At 33.0% G+C, this 6,000-nt stretch overlaps 1 protein-coding gene across 5 annotated transcripts in view; it reads left to right on the forward strand.

The window, feature by feature from the left end:
- Positions 1–5,444, forward strand: part of LOC145302519 (uncharacterized) — a 28,109-nt gene extending 22,665 nt beyond the window's left edge. For all 5 annotated transcript variants that reach the window (XM_080144666.1, XM_080144662.1, XM_080144660.1 and 2 more), the window contains one exon: positions 381–5,444. The gene's annotated coding sequence lies outside the window, so the exon portion shown is untranslated. The remainder of the gene's footprint in view (positions 1–380) is intronic.
- Positions 5,445–6,000: the final 556 nt, after the last annotated feature.

Raw genomic sequence — 6,000 nt, forward strand, 5'->3', positions numbered from 1 at the left:
TGCCCTTTTCTCTTCCCTGCAACCGCTTTTCCACAGAAGAGACATTGCGAGCCTGTTTCTACTTTATCGTTATTTTCATGGCAAGTGCTCATCTGAGCTTCAATCTATGGTCCCCCCTCGCCAAACTTTCACGAAAAATAAATACAAACTTTGTAGGTGATTGTTAAGTTTAAGAACTCTCTAGGATAGTCTGATCAACCCCCTCGTGCCGAAATACACAAAGGTCGCTAATTATCTTAAATAATCCTTTTCTTTGTAATTTTAATTCTCAATCTAACGAACTCAAAAAGATGGAATTAATGCTCCCCCATCCTCGTCATGTTTTTTTTTTAATTCTTGATTGATTCAGTTATTTATTTTTTCTTTCTTTTCCATTTCAGTACAAAGAAAAACGCCGCTTCAAATGGTCAGAAAATCCAGTTGGGATTATTAATTTTGTTTCTTGCTGTTGCATTCGATTTCCACATCTTAATGTTATTTTCATTCATTTTTATCATGTAAATATGTACATACTATGTTGATAATATATCTGTTGCTCTGCCAATCCAATAGGGGTCGCCAAATAACTGCCTTTCCCCCAGTTAGAACTTCGCTTCTTCCACTCCAGCATGTCTACACTATTTTGTCCAACATTTCTAATTAAAGAAAGAATTCATTCATTCGTATGATTCTATTGTTGGCGTTGATTTCCCTTTCTAGAAATACATCAAGTACTTACGGGAGGAACCACATGATGGTTGCCAACATCTTAAGTGAAAGTGTTTCTGTGGCGCAAACTAGATTTGAACTTGGCACCTCCTGGCTGGCACTCTGTGAAAGGTTTTATATTCATTTCATGTAGATTTATACTGATCGATAACAATCGTATTGAGACTCGAAGGTCGGTTTACAAATCAGAAAAAAAAGTCTGAACAGGAAGGAGGGAGATAAAATAATGATAAAACGAAAGTTTTAATATGAGCTAAGACGAGACTGAAAAACAGAAAATTCCGTTACGAGGCAAAAATTAGTATTAGAGCAATGTGTTAAAGATGTTACGCCAAAGGAAGTATCCAGTGGCATGTAGTGAATAAACTGACAGCATGTTTATGTCGTTTCTGTAATGTATATTTAGAAACTTCTGTGTGGATTATTTAATTTTTTGTAACTTATTCAGCAGCCAATGCTTTCATAAAAAAGAAGGCGCTTTGTATGGACTCCTCAGCAAGAGGGGTCTTACAATTCTACGGACACATTAATGCAGGTTCAAAGACATGAGGATGGTTATTACTGTCATGCCCCAGAAAATTTGATATATCTAAACACTAAGTCTCCCTTGTAGCACCAAATACAAATGATGTTGATTAGCGAGTGCGATTCAAACAATTGTATAGACAATTTAGGACAGGTTTAAAAATGGCGATTATTGTCATGCTTTATATTTAAGCATGTCAGCATAACTGTGCTGGTTAATCATAGCGTCATAAGAACAGCTACCAAACGTTAGATTACCTTATTAAAATCATGGTGATAATTCGTACGAAGTTTCCTTAAAGAGTTATTAGTTTCTTGTTGTTCAATCAGTTAACTTTAAGATGGATCTAAATGGGAATTAATTGTGTATGCAATTTCCTGTTTATTTTTCTTGACGGCTGTAATACTCCCCGCTTCGCAACCAATGTTTCTGCTGGTATTGTTCATCAGTACTCTCTTAATACCATAAACACTGCTGTATTCTTCTTGGACAACAGTAACATTATCTGCTAGGAGAATTCCCATTTCACTGATGTTGGGTATCTCGCTGTGAATGAGCTATTTACTATCAATGCTTTTTTCTTTGCTGCGTGTTTCGTGGCACTCTGGTTCCTTGATATTCTCAATCATTTTGTCACCATTTTCTTTCGTGACCTTTTCTATTGTGAAATGGCTTTGTCAGTTTTGCGATCTATTTCCAATGAAAATAAGATAACCATAGTTCTGGGTCTGTTTATGATTGCTCGTTACCTACACTCGCCGTTTCCCTTTCGATTTCTGACTCATCTATAATGTTCTCCTTTAAATTTATGTTTGAATAAAGAAGACACATATGCTGCAGTTCTAATAGAAAAGCATTAGCAGGATATGCCCCATGGTTAAATGGTACATCACCTATAATAAGTTTCATAGAATATCTAAGATTTTTTTAATAATGAAACTTAAGAGGGCTAAGTAAAAGTGCATTAATTTTGTAAAATATCCCATATTTTTAATAGAAATGCAAAATTTCACAATTAAATAATTTCGAAGTATACAATGACAAAGGCAAAAACCATATAATTACCTAATTCTTAAAGAAATTCAAATTAACATTAAATTACTATTAATTAATAATTCCAACTATAAAAAGCCAAAACACTAATAATATAATTAACATTGTCTTATTCTTAATCTAGTTCGAATTATACATAGCCAAAAAGCGCAAAAATATAAATAACATTACTTATTATGATTCTAAGTCGAATAGTAAAAACCCAAAAAGCAACAATCTATTCTAAAACAAGTTCGAATTATAAAATGATAGAACAACCATATAATTAACATTATGTTATGCTTTAACTAGTTTTAATTATATAAAGTAAAAATCAATAACGATATAGTTAATATTACGTTAATGTTGAACTAGTTCTGGTTATAAAAAGCCAAAATCGAAAACGATATAATCAACATTCCGTTATTATTAAACAATTTCAGATACAAAATCCAAAAACAGCAACCATATAATAAACATTACTTTATTCTTAAACTAGTTTGAATTATACAAAGCCAATAACAGCAGCAACAACAACAAAAGCATAATTAACCTTACCTTATTCTTAAACAATTCGGATTATGCAAATCAAACAACGACCATATAATGAACATTGCGTTCTTCGTTCGTCTTTTTACAGACATTTTCAAATACACAACATATAATAGTAAAATGAATATTTACGAATGAAAATATTTTACAGTATTCTCAAGTTTCATAGGTGTAATTGATAATGTGATGGTTAGTTTTATTGATATGTGTGAATCAAAATATTAAAATGTCTCTCTTGTTTCATAAGAAGTGATTGATATTGTGGTGGCTAATTTTATGTTTCAATTCAGATGTTAAAATTTTGGTTCAAAATAACACCGTCATACTATCCTTCAGTGTAATACGAAGTGATTTATAATGTGGTGGTTAGTTTTATTTAGATTATGTGTGATATCAGATGTTTAAATTTTGGTTCAAAATTACACCGTCTTACTCTCCTCCAGTTTAACCAGAAGTGATTGATAATGCGGTGGTTAGTTTTATTTATAATATGTGCGAATTCGAATGTAAAAATTTTAGTTCGAAATGACACTGCCATTCTGTTTGTAGTTACGATAAAACATGTCGCTTTGAACGAACATCTGTATCAGCTGATTGGTTTAGTGAAAGTTATGATCTATGTATAATGTATGCTTGTGCTGTTTACTAATTGAACTATGATATTTAAATAATGTTTAGAACAGAGGAAACGAGTTTAATATCTTTGCTTAATGATGTATCCATTATTATTTTCAAAGCATGTAATTAAACAAAAACAGTATTAACACTAAATCATGGTTTGTTTATAAGGGCATTTAGCTTAAGCTGAGAAATCAGACAACAGTTTTAAGTCAGAGAGACAGTCTAATAGATATTATTCTAAAAATACTTAGATATTCCGAAAAACTTAGTAAGGTGTAGCAACAAAGATGAAAATGGATGCTTCACAACTTCGCGTGTAGGACAATAGTTTTCCAGAGAAAACAGAATTCGTATTAATGATAGCAGATTTTTATAGTTGGAAGTAATTTGCAGTGGTTATTACGGTGTTGTTTGAACAGAAGTTTCTTCAGAAATTTGCACAATCATTGTAAACTTATTACGTTATAGGATATTTACAAACATAACTTTTATTTTATTAATCGTATTATTTGGATTCTTTAGATTACGGTTCACATATCTAGTGATATTTGCATAACGTTTTGGTCGATGTAACCTCCGTCCTTCTTCAGACCATAGGAGATTTATATACATCAGTAACAAAAACCTATGTATCGCTTTATTGCAGGTCAATACTTTTTAATTTTGAAATTGCTATAAAACGCATAGAATTGAAATTTGGTACACTGAAAGAGCAAAAAGGTGCCTTATTTCCCTGATTTTTGTGGAATTTGAACAAATATTTTGAAAGCCATGCTAATTTTTCTATTTTATGGTAATTTTAAGTGTGTATCACTTTAGTGCAAGTGTCTAAAATATATATTTGAAGTAATAAAACAATATTCTAACTTCATATTTCTATTTATATGAAATAAAAAACATATCCAGCACAATTTTAACCAAAAGCAAGAACGAATTTCACATTATTTTGTCTAAGGAAATATTTATTTGTCAATATAACTCCCATGCTTCAAAATCACTTTGAATAGTAAACTAATGATGTCAATCGGTGGATTTGAGAGGATGTGATGCTATAGGAAACTTCCAAAATCTTCCCCCAAAGTTCATCCTTTGACAAAAATTGAACATTTCTTTCATAAACTCTCTTCTTTATTACTGACCAAAGCTACTCAATTGGGTTTATATCTGGAGAACAAGGTGGCCATGTCATCAAATTTTCTCCACTAATGCCTAATGACTTAAGGTAGGAAATAGTAGCCTTGGCTGAGTGGGGTGGCGCATTGTTGTGCATAAAAATCAATTTGCGGTGACGCGCTAATAGAAGGTCATCAAGCCATAGTGACAAATGCTCATTTAAAAATAAAATATTAGACTGGCTTGTCAGTTTGACCCCTTCTAGCACTCGAAATGGTCCGATTAGTCTATCGCAGATAATTCCAGCCCAAACCATGACACTTCCACCTCCGTGTTAACGACGATATCGATGAGGGGTAGGAAATCCAAGAGAACTCCAAACTTTGGCCCACCCATCTGGTTCATCAAGGGTTGCTCTGGCCTCATAGGTGAAAAGAACAGTTTCAAAACTGATTTTAATGTATTTCTGAGCCGAAGCCAAACGTTTTTCCTTATGAGTTTGGTTTAAAACATATCTTGCTATTGACTTAATGCTTCTTGCAATTTCGTTTAAGACATTGCAGCGTGTCTTTCTCGACAAGGAAGGTATTCTAGCATTGTCAAATAAAGCAGCACTGTTGCTGCCCATCTGCTTGATAAGTTTACGGTGAATTTTTCTAATATCACAGGCAGAAACTGACTTCCTTGTGTTTTTGTCTTTCCTCGGTTTGATGTTATTTTTTAAAGAATGAAGACAATGTTCTTCGATCTCTTCCAAGCTCCTATGCTAGATATACGAGAGTTAAACCTTCTGCAAGGCCTGCAACAATACGTTCCCTTTCACTAGTTGTCAATCGACCCTTTCTAATCATTTTGGGAGACCTGCAATAAGGTGATACATACTTAAAATTACCAGAAAATAAAAAAAATAGCATAACTTTCAAAATATTTGTTCAAATCAGGGGAATAAGGCACCTTGTTATGCTCTTCCAGTGTATCAAATTTCATGCCTCTGCATTTCATAGCAATTTCAAAATTAAAAAAAATATTGACCTGCAATAAAACCATACATAGGATTTATTCACATAAATGTAATATCCGCCTGAGTCTGAAGGCGCAGTATATCCGTGTACCTCGGTCATCTGCGTTTTTGCCTAAGGAGACTTGAGTCCTTTACAAGTACACGGACAAAAGGGGCACCCTAGAGTCAAGCGCACAGTACATTTATGTTAATATTATTGAAAATGCTGATATGTGTAAATTTCCTGTAGGTGTAAAGAGTTCCAAGTAACTTCTGTTCGAACAACATCATAATAAACATGGGAACATTTCCAACAAAAGCCTTTCTCACACCTGTCCAAGACTCATTGTCTCTTTTAGTTTGTTTCTTAACGCTACTTCTTTTTTCTACATGTAAAACTGTTAAGTCATCGTTTTCCTCTCTATTACACTATAGAGGTTGTGCATCA

Source organism: Euprymna scolopes, chromosome 2, assembly GCF_053919585.1.
Source record: "Euprymna scolopes isolate OS-2025 chromosome 2, ASM5391958v1, whole genome shotgun sequence".
NCBI lineage: Eukaryota > Metazoa > Mollusca > Cephalopoda > Sepiida > Sepiolidae > Euprymna > Euprymna scolopes.